Source organism: Balaenoptera musculus, chromosome 18 (genome assembly GCF_009873245.2).
Source record: "Balaenoptera musculus isolate JJ_BM4_2016_0621 chromosome 18, mBalMus1.pri.v3, whole genome shotgun sequence".
In the NCBI taxonomy this organism is placed as follows: domain Eukaryota; kingdom Metazoa; phylum Chordata; class Mammalia; order Artiodactyla; family Balaenopteridae; genus Balaenoptera; species Balaenoptera musculus.
The window spans coordinates 11,112,870-11,126,748 of record NC_045802.1 but is presented as its reverse complement, the minus strand read 5'-3'; the positions used below and the strand labels follow the sequence as shown (position 1 = coordinate 11,126,748).

At 38.2% G+C, this 13,879-nt stretch overlaps 1 long non-coding RNA gene across 2 annotated transcripts in view; it reads left to right on the top strand.

Moving 5' to 3' along the window:
* The window catches only part of LOC118883943, a 326,143-nt gene that overhangs the window by 210,597 nt on the left and 101,667 nt on the right, over positions 1–13,879 (top strand). For both annotated transcript variants that reach the window (XR_005017142.1, XR_005017143.1), the window contains exon 4: positions 6,501–6,626. This is a non-coding gene — a long non-coding RNA (uncharacterized LOC118883943). The remainder of the gene's footprint in view (positions 1–6,500; positions 6,627–13,879) is intronic.

The window sequence follows — 13,879 nt, the reverse complement described above, 5'->3', positions numbered from 1 at the left end:
TGAAGCGTCTCTTTGGAAGACTTCCTGAGAGTCAGTGCATAAGAGGCTAAGAGCATAGGTTTGGGATTAAACAAGATTGCTAAGAGGAATGGAATGTAGGATTTAAGAGCATGGATCCTGGAGTCAGACTGCCTGGGTTCAGCCAAATTCAAGCTCCACCAATTATGTGCTGTGTGATCTTGCATATTTCACTTAATCGATTTGTGTCTTAGTTTCCTCAAATATAAATGGGAAATTAATCATAGTATTTATCTTATGGAATTGCTGTGAGAAATGAAAAACCCACATAAAGTATGTAGAGCAGTGTTTCTACACACTTAGAATATAATCAATTGCTGTTTATTTTTGCAATTGTTATTATTGAAAGTTTCACATTCCAGCTTTATCACATCCCAGTATGATCTTGTGTAATGTCTTAACCCTTCAGTTTGTCCCTCTTTAAAATGAGAACTATAAAGACCTAACTCACAGGGTGGGAATTAATGGCATATTATGGAAAGTACTGATCAGAGAATGTAGAACTCGGAATATGTAAGTGCTCAGTGAGTGTATATACTCATACCTCTAACTTCTTCCGTGGCTCCCAAACTATGAACATGTGGCTTACAGTACTTCTGAGAGCGCTGATCAGTGAGGTTTGAGAGTGAGATTGAATTTGAGCTTTACAGAGGGAAATGTTCTGCATCAACTTTGAGAAACCAAGATATGGTTTTACTGCAGTTGAGGAGACTCAGAGAAAAACTCCTTCCCTCAAGCCAATCACCCCAGTCTGGCATATAAATCAGAATGCTATTGAGAAAGAGGCAGGCGAGTAGACTGCAGAGAAGGTAAATTCCTTTCTCTCCCGTAGGAAGTTTCACATGGAAAGTCAACGCACCCTTAGACAGTTGTTCAACTGGAATCATCGAGGACAGGGCTCCACAGGGTGTGCTCCAAGTCCTTGAGACCCTTTTAGGCATCTCTGAAGTCAAAATATTTTTATAATAATATTAAGAGGTTATTTGCCTTTTTTGCTCTCCATCATGAGTGTACAGTGGAATTTGTGATGATATCATTCTGACAGCTAATAGGAATGTACAATTAAGTATTTTGCATTTAAACATTTTCTCAGCTTTAATTTCTATTATGGTAAATATCAATAGATACAACTCATATAAAAAAGCTCTTTGGGGTCCTCAATAATTTTTAAAGGTGTAAGAGGGTCCTGAGACCAAACTGTTTGAGAATGTTTAATCCAGGAGAATGGGACCATTTTATTTCTGGAATGGGACCATTCTCTGGCTTATGTCTGGAGGTATTTGATGCTAGAAACTGCCTAGAATACTTACCTGCTTCCCTGAATCTTTGCTTCCCTTTCCCCAGATTCTTACGAAGACCATCCCAGTTCTGTTGACACATTCTTCTACAAATTACAGTACAATTGATTAGATGTCATTTCCTTTGACCACAGTCATTTTATGCCTTCCTGAGATTCTACCCTAGTTGGTTGGATTGGACTGCAGCCATATTCTGGTATTCCTGATTGGATTTTGGATACATCCTGTTTCTCTAATCATCACACTTAACAGTCCGCCTCTCGGGGTGGGCCATTTGGTTCATCTTGCTCAAACATAGCCCCAGAGAGCATCCCAGTCTTTAGAGATCTAGGCCTTTTTAATGGAGCTTCCACCACTGTACCTACTGTACCAAGTCATAAATAGTAAATGCTTAAGAGGAAAAGCAAATGTGGAATTTGTTAAAATTGTTCCAAGTTAAATTTGGTATTTGTTCTTTGCTATCCTGAGTTGATGTAATCATTAAAGTCTGGTAGAATTATTCAGACACATGAAATGTCATCTGGAAAACAAAGCCGTGTTACTATTTATTTGAAGTGCTTATGAAAAGCTGTTAAGGTGAATAATTTGAAAAGCTTGGAAATATTTTAATACTGTATGTGGCAGTCATGCAAATTAGTAGGGGCCCATAGGTCCTGGGTCAAGCTAGATAAGGCCCAAAAGAAATCTGATTTTGAACAAGTAAAAATTTTAATAAATCTTAAAAATATTATCTACATTTATTGACCATAGAAGCTTACTTTTGTTACATGTTTTCTTGCCTCTAACTGTAAATTAGAAAGACTAGTAAAATATAACAAGGCTATTGAATTCTGAATTTTACTTGAATTCTGAATTCAAGTTTTTCTATACTACAACATTTAATATTTAATTATACACATGATCATATTTTATACTCAAATAAACTATTTTGTAGTCTTTTTTGAACATTAGACTAGAAGTTTGAAGATTTTCTAGTTTCAGCTCTGGTTACTAGCTATACAAATCTCAATTAAAAAAATTTTAAAGTAGAAATAATAATCCCTTTCCCTCATCAGATTGGGCGGGCATCAAATTATTCATAAACAATAACATGTTCTAAAAACCAATAACCTTCTGAAGGTCTCCCTGGGAGAGCATAGGCTTAGATTTGGGTTTAAACCCTGTTTTTACCTTTTACTGGCTTATTGGCTGTGTGATTTTAGATGTGCTACTTAATCCTTCTGAACCTCAGCTACTTCACTGAGCCTCAGCTACTTAACCCTTCTGAGCCTCAGCTACTTCACCGAGCCTCAGCTACTTCACTGGTAATATGAGAATAAAAAGCAACCCTGGTAAAACTCCAATTCCCTCTTAAATTTCTCTCGAATAGTTTTGGGGTACTTACAGAGATGTCAAGGATACCCCATGAAACGTTGCTCTTACTTAATCTAGGACTCCCCATTTTCCTCCTGCACTCCTCTGCCTAAGGAGGCAACGTCTCCCATGGCTGCAGCAGTTGCTGATATATTATTATCTGTTACTGAGTGAAAACTACCTCGACATTTTGTGGATTAAACAACAAACATTTAGTATCTCACAGAGTCTATGGGTCAGGCATTCAGAGGTGGCTCAGCTGGATGCTTCTGGCTCAAGGTCTTTCATGAGGTTGCAGTCAAGATGTTAGGTGGGGGTGCTTCCCTGGTGGCGCAGCGGTGACGAATCCGCCTGCCAGTGTAGGGGACACGTGTTCGAGCCCTGGTCTGGGAAGATCCCACATGCCGTGGAGCAACTAAACACATGCGCCACAACTACTGAGTCCGAGAGCCACAACTACTAAGCCTGTGCTCTAGAGCCTGCAAGCCACAACTACTGAAGCCCACGTGCCTAGAGCCTGTGCTCCACAACAATAGAAGCCACCGCAATGAGAAGCCTGCGCACGGCAACGAAGAGTAGCCCCTGCTCGCCGCAACTAGAGAAAGCCCATGCACAGCAACGAAGACCCAACACAGCCAAAAATAAATAAATAAATTAAAAACAAAAAAGATGTTAGGTGGGGCTGCAGTCATCTGAAGGCTTGAGTGGGACAGAAGGGTCTGCTTCCAAGATGGTTCATGTGCAGGGCTGTTGACAGGAGGCTCAGTTCAAGGTAGGCTGAAGCTGGCTCATACCTGCTTTTGAGAGCTAATTGTTAGCATTTAAGAATTTTGCAAGCCGATTGTAAAACACAGCCATTATTAAAAATTAAACTATATAAACTTTATTTAAAAAATTATATTAAAAGTTAAGGTAATAAATCCTCAAAACTCCTCACTTCCTCCATTTTTCCTTTATTGATACTCTCATGGTTCTTTATGTCTTTTGCATCTGTATGGAGAAAATACTATATAGGTGTGTCCTGTTGCACATCTCAATCTCATTCTGTCTCTGAATTCAGTGACATTATGTTGGTAGCTTGAAATCAGCCATGGTGGGAACATTTATATTATGGATATCAGCAAACACTACAAATCAGAACTTGATTTATTGTATTATTGATTGTTTAGAAAGTGTAAATTGTGTCCTACACATCCTTTATAATGGTAAAATTATATATGTATATATATATAAAATATGCATACATATATATATATATATATATATATATATATATATATATATATAAAATACAGGAGTCAGGGAACATTGGGGACCACTTTGGAGGCTGACAACTAGTCTACCTTTTAGCTACTGATGATTCATATCTCTTCCATATGCAAAATACACTCACACCCCTCACAAGACCCTCCAAAATCTCAACCTACTACAACTTCAGATTGAAGTCCAAAATCCCATCATCTAAATCAGGCCCAGATACACATGCACCTCCTCAGGTATAGTTTTTTAAGTATAACTCCTTGAGTACAGTTGCACTTAATCTGAACAATTGTGAACCTAGAGAGACAGATTATTTCCCTCTAACACACCCAACAGACAGTGGTGGGATAGGCATATGATAACTGCTATAAACACTCCTATGTAAAAATGTGGAAAACAGGAGGCACACAAGTACCAGCGGTCTGAAATCTAACTGGGCATATTTTGGAAGCTGCTAGATTAGGATGTAGTTGTACTTCTCTGTGGTTCATGGATCTGCCCTTTAGGCTGTAGTTTCTACTCTCTGACTCACTCATCCTTTTCCATGAAAGGTAACCCAGGTTTGCAGCTGTGTAACTTTCAAGCCTATTCCCTGCAAGTTGAATTTTGAGAGACCAAAACCTTCTTCTTTTTCATTTTGTGCTGTTTCTGTCTCATTCAGTCCAAGCTAGTGGTGTTTCTGTCCAAATAATTGTCTTAAAAACTTTGTGTGCTCCTCATTAGACAAAAACCATATCTGCAAATCTTTTTGAGATAAGTCCTTCTCTAACTTGGGCTTCTGCTGAGGTTGCTGAGGAAATTCACCCTAAAGTTTCTTAGAAGCCCTATTGTGTGACTGAACAGTTCTCTGAGGCACCATATCAAATCTATATGAGACCATATTTTCCTGGAAACGTCTTGGACTTCAGCTTCGCCTGAAAGCCATTTCTTAATTATAACATGTTTGTTAGTCATATGGAGAGGCTGGGGATTTTTAAAACCAGAAGGTCCTTGTTCCTTTTTAAGTCTTTCCTTTAGCTTATCTCTCTCTGCTTGCATTTTACTATAAGCAGCAAGGAGCATCTAAGCAGCACCTTAAACACCTGCATTGAAATCTTCTTAACTAGGTCATCCCATTTTACATGGTGCATTTTTCTGCTTTCCACATAACTGCAGGAAGTAGTGTCACTAAATTTTCTGGTGCTGTATAGCAGCATCCCTTTTCCTCCAATTTCCAGTGACTTTTTTGCACATCTCCTTTCAGCCCCGACTCATACCTTCCTCAAAGGCATTCTGGCTTCTACTAATAGTCTGTTCACTGCACATGAGGCTCCCTCCAATACTCTCCCCAAAGTCTTTGCCGCTTCTGCCCACTGCCTTTTCCATACTTTTAGTTATTTGTTACTCTGATGCTCCATTTCCAAGTACCAAAGTAACAAAATATAATACTGTCTATTGCTATGTAATAAATTACTCCAAAACTTAGTAGCTTAAGTTAGTAAACATTTATCATTTCACCATTTTTGTGGGTCAGGAATTCACAGCTGCTAGGCTGGGTAATTCTGGCTTGAGATCACTAATGAGGCTGAAGTTAAATTTTTGGCTTGGGATGAAGTCAGCTGAGGGCTTGACTGGGGCTGGAAGATCTGCTTCCAAGATGGGTCACTTACAAGATTGTTGGCAGGAAGCCTCAGTCTGTCACTGGCTTTTTGTCAGGAGCTCTTAGTTCCTCATCACGTATCCTATCCACAGGGCTGTTTGAGTGTTCGTGGTTTGAGTGTTCATTTGTTCTTACAGAGCAAATGATCCAAGAGAGAAGAAAAAAAATTAGAGCTGCAATGTCTTTTATGACCTATCCTGAGAAGTCAAACACTGACATTTCCACAATATTTTACTGGTTTCACAGATCAATTGTATTCAGTCAACATGGGAGGGGATTGTACATGGGCACGGATACAAGGAGGCAGAGAGCTTGGGGGGAGGTATCTTGGAGGATGACTATTACAGATACCAAATTCAGCACCTATGCCACAGATGTTCCCTGAAGATGTCTTGCCACTGAGACTCCCTGTATTGACCAGAACTGTACGTAGGTGCTGCTCTTGGTACCTGGGCTAAAGCTGAGAATTCCTGAAGTTGAGATTGCTGGTATCTCTTAGACAACACCATGTACATAAAGCACTCAGCACACTGCCTAGAGCCAAATAAGCACAACAGAAATAATATTTTTCTTGTCATTCCTATTTTATAGAAGATTCTGGATCAATTTCTGGCCTAGAAATGCAAATAGTAGCTTCTGGTACAAATATGGAGGACAGTCTTGCCCTCTCCATGCCCATTAAAATTGTAGTTAAAAAAATCCAAAAACCAAAAATCAAAAAACAACAAAACAGAAACTTTGCTTCTACTTTACCCCGTCATAGCCCTTTGACTGAGTCCTTGGGGAGTGGGGCCTGTGGACTATAAGAATGACGGACACTGTACTTCCCTTCAGTCCAATGACTGGCCTCTTATCTTTGAGTCAAATTTTGGCCCCTCCCACTTCCTCTCCATTTCCCCTAAAAATTAATTGTTGTTAACTCTCATTTCCAGCCCGAGTCTCCTGGAGGCTTCCCTCTAACTCCAGGCTTGCTGGTACATGCCTGAATCACATTTGTGCTTGGGCTGGGACATTTCCTGCTATCAACACCGGAAGCAACTAGAAAACCAGAGGTCAAGGTAAAAGCTAAGCTTAGGATAGAACATTCTTAGTTGACTGAACAATCAATGTACGTTCTCAAGCTAGGAGTCTGGTTCCTTTTTTTCTCATCTTTAGCTCACTTCTGAGTAATCATAACTAACCCCAAAACATAAATAATACCATTGTTGGATATCATTTTTTGATCACATTTGTTTGAGGCAAAAGGTATTGCCTTGAAGTAGACTCTTCTGTTTGATTTCTGATGAAAATTAGAATGAGAACCAGGGAAGTATGGAATTGTTTGACGAGTTTGATGCTTGACATTAAAAAATAATCTCTTTCTCAAAGCAGTTGTTAAATCAAGGTAAAGGGTGCTGCTCAATGCATTACTTACAAGACAGTTGAGGTGCATCTTTTTGGAATTGTCTTGTCACGTGTCTGTCCCCACCACTGAATGCTCCAGCGATTCTGTTTTCTGAACAGTTTGTGGAGCCCCACATGTGGGCACGATAGGACCCTCTGAACTAGAATCATCCCACAGGAAACAGATGGACAATAGCATTTTAAAAATAGTAATAGTGACCACATAGAAATAGATTACGAAGATAAATGCCACCGTATTTTAAATACTAAAATAATAAATTATTTCATAAAGCAACCTAGAATAGTTTAAAATGGGGTAATATGAGAGGAAATTAATTGTTAGGATGAAAATTGACACTGACAGGGACTGTGATTTATGATTTGGCCTCATAATTTTAGGTGATTCGAGTCAGATAAACCAGGGGTTTATCAACAATTTATACGGTCTCTTTGGAGGCAGTATGTGAGGTGGACTGGGGCACAAGGCCTTGGAGAAGTACGAGGGGGAGTGGGTGAATAGGAGATTTTCAGGAAAAGTCTGGGAGAAACCATGAGCCTAAAAAACAGGAGGGTCTGGGGGTCTATTATGAAGATATAGAGGGAAAAGAAGAGCTGGGCAGAAACAGGTATATAAAAGCTGAATCCGAAGGCAGGTAGGAATGGTAAGTGGTGGTGATTGCCTTATTTGGCTAGTTGGCCCCTGTAGATTCATTTGTTCATTCATTCATTCGTTCATCCACTGACTCACTCATTCACTGGTTCTTGCCAAACTTTTTTAGTGCAGCTACTGTGTGTCAGATACTGTGCAAGCTCTGCAGAACCAATCCCACTATTTCAGGTTTTAGGTTTTAGCTCCACGCTGGCTAACATCTGTCAAGCCTAGCTCAAGGCATTGCTCATTCATACAATCAATACCTTATATACCAAATATAACACCCCATAGCCACCCCCCAACAGCCTAGTGTGTGTGCTTTTGAATTTCAAGTCACAGTAGAGAGAGAGAGAGCAAGAGAGAGCTTCAGATCCATTACTTTAAAAGTCAGGCTTCAGATAGTCCAGCCTATTTCATATGTCAAAGGCAAAAGGATGTGTGAAGCCAAATAAAAAGAGGATAGAGCTCTGAAAACATTACCTGGGCGGGAGGAGGGGGGTATGTTAAACCAGCTGTAGCAGAAGAAGCAGTGCTGATCTTTGCTCTTTTTTTTTTTTTTTTTTTTAAAGGTAGAATAAGAGGCTCTTTTCTTTTTTTTTAAATTAATTAATTAATTTATTTATTGCTGTGTTGGGTCTTCGTTTCTGTGCGAGGGCTTTCTCTAGTTGTGGCAAGCGGGGGCCACTCTTCATCGTGGTGCGCGGGTCTCTCACCATCGCGGCCTCCCTCATTGCGGAGCACCGGCTCCAGACGCGTAGGCTCAGCAGTTGTGGCTCACGGGCCCAGTTGCTCCGCGGCATGTGGGAATCTTCCCAGACCAGGACTCGAACCCATGTCCCCTGCATCGGCAGGCAGATTCTCAACCACTGCGCCACCAGGGAAGCCCTGATCTTTGCTCTTGAAGAGGTCACAGCTGGTTTTCAGCCTGTGTCTCTGAGATGGTTTTCACCACTGACGCTGTTGCAGATTCTCCGTCAAAGGCAGATGGCTCACTGGAATATATTTCGCCTTCAACATCTCTGCTCACTAGCATTAGCAATCTGTGGGTGTGCCTCCTACTTCTGCTTTTCTCACCCTAGAGGTGTGCAGTAACAGGTGCTCCCAAACTGTTTTTCTTTCTTGGCTTAGTCTTTGCAATATGTGACTTTATTAAATATCATATAAGAAGTCAGTAGGGAGGCAGAATCAAAGTCATAATTTGGCATAGCCATTATATTAAAGCAGTCATGAATCTCGGTTAAATATTTTCCCAAAGTAAACGGAAATGTGAGAACAATTCAAGCCCGCCAGGCCTCATTCTCTTTAGGAGGGGAGCGGCGGGCCTGGTGATGGAGGGAGCCTGCAGGCAGAAACAGCCCTGTGACACAGTCTCACGCCTGTGTCACACCCACGCTGGGTGGGATTGTGAGCTGCAGCCCTTGCAAGTTATCATTGTCACAAAATGATAGCATGAAAATTAAAAAGAAAAACCATTTAAAATGTATTGCAGCTAATGTTCTTTGGGTTTCTGTTTTAGTATTGTTATACTGTTGAAGTGCACGGAAAAGTTTCCCTATCTTGAGTGTCAGTTTTGCTATGAAGTTAATTATCTTTTAATTGACACCTTAATAGTATTCAACAAGCCTTAAAAGGCTGTCCAGGATGGGGAAAGCACAGCTTGTAACTATTCTGCAATTCGGATTATCTAACCACCCACGCTTTATAACCATACCCTTATTTAATCATACTTTTCATTTTCAGAAAGGTGCTTAATTTGAACTCAAGCAGCTGAACCAGTTTATTTTAGACACAGCTTGCTCTCTTTCCTTTTGTTTTTAATTACCTCATTGAACATTATGTAAGTTAGTGTATCTAAAACAGTATTGGTCTGTATATGTATAAGAAAAAGTGATTATCTCTAAACTTGAAAGAATTGAGCAATTAATTGAGAGTCATTGCTGTGCATTTAATTATATTTTACATTAATGAGTAAAATAAACTGTGAAGGTTTCTATACAGATCTCACATTAATTATTTGATAAGGTCGAGGAAAGCTTGACCATCTGAGAGTTTGAGTCAAATGTCTGCCCAGAGTGATTATACTAAAAAGAGAAGAAAAAAAAAAAAATTCCCAACATTTTAAGATGTAAGGCTTGGAGGACTTCAAGGTTGCTTAATTTTGCTCTTTTTCTCAGATAGAAATGTACCTTAGGCAACGACAACTTGTTTTTGGTAATTTTTCTGCATTGGTTTTCTATGATTAAGTGTTATTCTCCAGCTATTTCAGCTAATTATCATTGTCTCCCCAAAGGCTGATGAAACAAGAAATCTGAGCAGAATTAGGCTAATTTTACTCCATGGCTTATTAGTCATCCACATGCATGTGTTACTGTGCTAAGTACTGTATCAGGCAAGTTAAACAGCTATTATCCCTGCCTTCCACCCAACCCCTCCTGAAAATTTACCAGGACAGCCTGCCAAAGTGTAGGAGAGTATAAGTAGCCGTACAACCCATTTCCATGTAGCCTATGGAGGAAGAGTCAAGGTGTGAAGAGAACGTGTCTCACAAGATTGAGGAAATATTGACACTATTCATCTCTTTGAGTCATCTCCCCTTTGAGTCATCTCAATTCTTTGTGTGGAAGCATAAGTTGGTACACTAGCTGTTTGGAAGGAGGTGGACCGAGAGAGTTGTCACTGCTGTCATTTCATCTGCAGCAAGATCATCCACATTTCAGCCTGTCATCTCTGGGCTTCTGTCTGAGCTCTGATGTTTATTTCAGGTAGCCTGCATCCTCTCTTCTCTTTCTTTGTGGTGTCTTTTCTGTGTATTGAGGAATGATGAAAATACTGGTTGGAGGGAATAACTAACTTTGCTTTTCTCATTGTGCGTGGTGCCTGTTGTTGCCTTGTATTTGGTTAGTCATCTGAAATTCACACTCCTCAGAGCAAACACGTTTAGAATATGGAAAAAGAATGGCAGGCCTATATTTTGTTTAATCACTTTTTGAAGTGTTTACATAGGTAAATTTAATTATCTTGCAAGCCCAAATATAGTAATTATGGATATCAAACATCCTGAATGGAAATAGCTCAGTAATGACCTAAGTAAAACTTTTTGAAATGATCCACGGCTCTTCCAGTAGATCAGTGGATCCTTCCCTCAGAGATTTGAATTTAATTGGCTTGGGGTGAGGGTCAGCCATCATTAGGTTATTTAAACTCCCATGGGGGTTCTGATGCAGCGCCAGGCTGAGAGCTACTTTAGCAGAGTAAGTAGATCAGACGTTCAGTATACAGAGGATTAGGACCAATAAATACATTTTCTGTTACACTGATTAGTAGGAGATGCCTGAGAAAGATTTGCTAAACTAATTAGAATTTTTAAAATTCCAATAAAATTGTTATGTAATAAACCCTTCTCGCTACTAAATTGATTATCTGATATATAAGTGATTTGATTTTATTATACTTAAAAGATTGTAGCAAAATTAAAGGAATTCAACATAAAAATTTAAATTGTTTTATAATTATATCACCTGAAGAAGTCAAGCCTTTTTCTTTACTCCTGGTGCCCTTATGTAGATATCATATAGGAACTACAGTTATGCGTTCACTTTGCTGCTTGAATCAAAAGAAAAGCATTTTATTTTCCTTATCAGTAAACTAATTGCATTCTATTGTAATTATTTCTTTACATATCCATTTCCTCCAATAGACTTTCAAAGCTCCATGAGACTAAAAATAACATTTTCTTGCTGACTTATATTCGTAGGGCCTAGCACAATCCTGGCTCTTACAGTGGATAATATTTGTTAAATGAACTAGTGTTCCTACATATTATTCATAATAAATGAGTTAAGGCAATTAAATTGCTCAGAATAGGGCCTAGAACATAATAAATGTTATTTATTCATCATAATGAATTATAATTCTGCACAATATTCTATAAAGTATGATTTCTTGAACATTTCTTTGTTTTTGTATATTTGGGGTCTTCCCAATTTTTCCAACATTGTAAATCAGATTAGATGATTATTTTCAAGCATATAGCTTATTTCCTCCTTCTGGTTGTTTTCTAGAATAACTTTTTCAGAAAGGGAGTAACTAGATCAATGAATAGATCATTTTTATAATTTTTGAAAATGGTTGCCATGTTACTTTAAAAAAATACTTATTATGGAAAATATATGCAAAGTAAATGGAACTGGATAATGAGCCCCTATGTATCTATCATTCAACATCAACAACTATCAACTTTCTACTATTCCTGTTTCATCTATGCCTCACCCTAGTCCCCCATTGAAAGCTACACTCCAGTTTGTTTATCCAGTCACCTTTTGATGGACATTTGAACCACTTCCAATTTGGCTGTTATGAGTAAAACTACTGTAATCATTCATGTAAAATTTTTCATTTTGACAGTATGTTTTCATTTTTCTGGTGTGGAATTTTGAGTTGTACGGTTAAGTGTAATTTTAGGCTTATAAGGAACTATAAAATCTTTTCTAAAGTTGTTAAACTATTTTATATTCTCATCAGCAATGCATGAGAGTTACAGTTGCTCCATATCCTCATCAACACTTATAGTTGTCAGACATTTTCAATATTAGTCATTCTAGTGATATTTCATGGTTTAATTTGTGACTCTGATGACGATGATGTTGAATATCTTTTCATGTTCTTAGCGGCCATTCATATATCTTTTCTGTGAAGTAATTGTTCAGATCTTTTGCCTATTATCTTACTGGATTTTTGGCCTTTGTATCATGAAGTTTGTTAAATACTTAAATACTGGATGTAAGTCCTCTGTTGGAAATATGTATTGAGAATATCTTCTCCTGGTCTTGGGCCTCCTTGTCATTTTATTAACAATGTCTTTTGAAGATCAGAAGTTTTTAATTTTGATAAGGTCCAATTTACCAAAATTTTTTGTGCTTTATATTTTTGTGTCCTAAGAAGTTTTGTGATGCAAAAGTTGCATGAGTTTTCTCCTGTATTTTCTTGTAGAAGTTTTATAGTTTGGGGATTTATGTTTAAGTTTAGAACCTTTTGGAAATAATTTTTGTGTTGTGAGTAAGCATTGGTGTTCTTTTTTTAATGTAAATATCTAGTTATCCCATTACTTATTGAAAAGATTATTCATGCCCCTTGGCACCTTTGTTGAAAATCAACTCACCTACAATAAATCTTTTAGTTTAATATCGTTCAGAGCCATTCTCCTTCTCTAGTTAAAGCTGAAATTATATAGAAATTAGTACTAGAAGTGGTTCTAGAGGAACAGAACCTTAGAAAGTGTGGTGGGGAGGTCTCTATAATGGTTCTGGGTTATCTGAAATTGATTAGATTTAAAAGCAATAATGACCTTATTTCCATTGGTAAAGGGAGGGGACACAGGTAGTCCATGGCATGTAGGGCAAAACAGTTACTTAAATTACGCCCTCTTGTAAGCAAATGCTTACAGAAAGAAGGTAAAATTTTGAGTGACCATGTATTTGTTGTCGTAGAGTATTTTATTATGAATAAAGAGTTTACTAGGTTTGACTGGTTGATTCTATGTTCACTCACTAGAGAATCTGACACTTTTTCAGAAAGAAAATTATGAGCCCAGAGATTTAAATTGAAGATGAACACTAGTCACCAGAAATATTCTGTGATTTCCCTAAAAGAAATCCTTATCTTATATGTCACAGATTTCTAAAAACCAGATCCAGAGACTAATTCAATGGGTGACAGAATTACAATTTATCTGTAGGTGGTGATGGGCAATGGCATGACTGGTGACCAGCGTGGACAATTTTATATGGCATACACTTCCCTTCCAAAGGAAATGAAAATGGTAATTCTTACTGATGTAGCTAGTGAGACACCATTTGCAGGATTCCTATGTAATTTTTAACCACTGTGTTTGACAATAAGATTTGGAGACCATTTAATCTGCAGTAAACCTTGAAAATATTTGCATCCATAAATTACAAAAAAGATAAATTCTGAGGTCACGGGGAAAGTATGTGCCATTAGTGGACCTTAGGCAATATGATGAACAGCTCAGCTTACTATATTGAGGATGTGACCAATACAGGGCTGTCTTGGACACAGAATGCAAAAACATAAGTGACAAACCAAGTAAGTTGAATAAATGGATTTTGATGATAAAGTTCAATCTGAGGCCTATATGAAAGTATTTAAAGGTTCTAAGTAGTATTAAAAAATGAGCAAGTGTGCTTTACAATGGAAAGACATGGGGTGTGTTGGAGCCAGACTAACCTTGTTTTGGATCTTGCCTCCAACATTTAT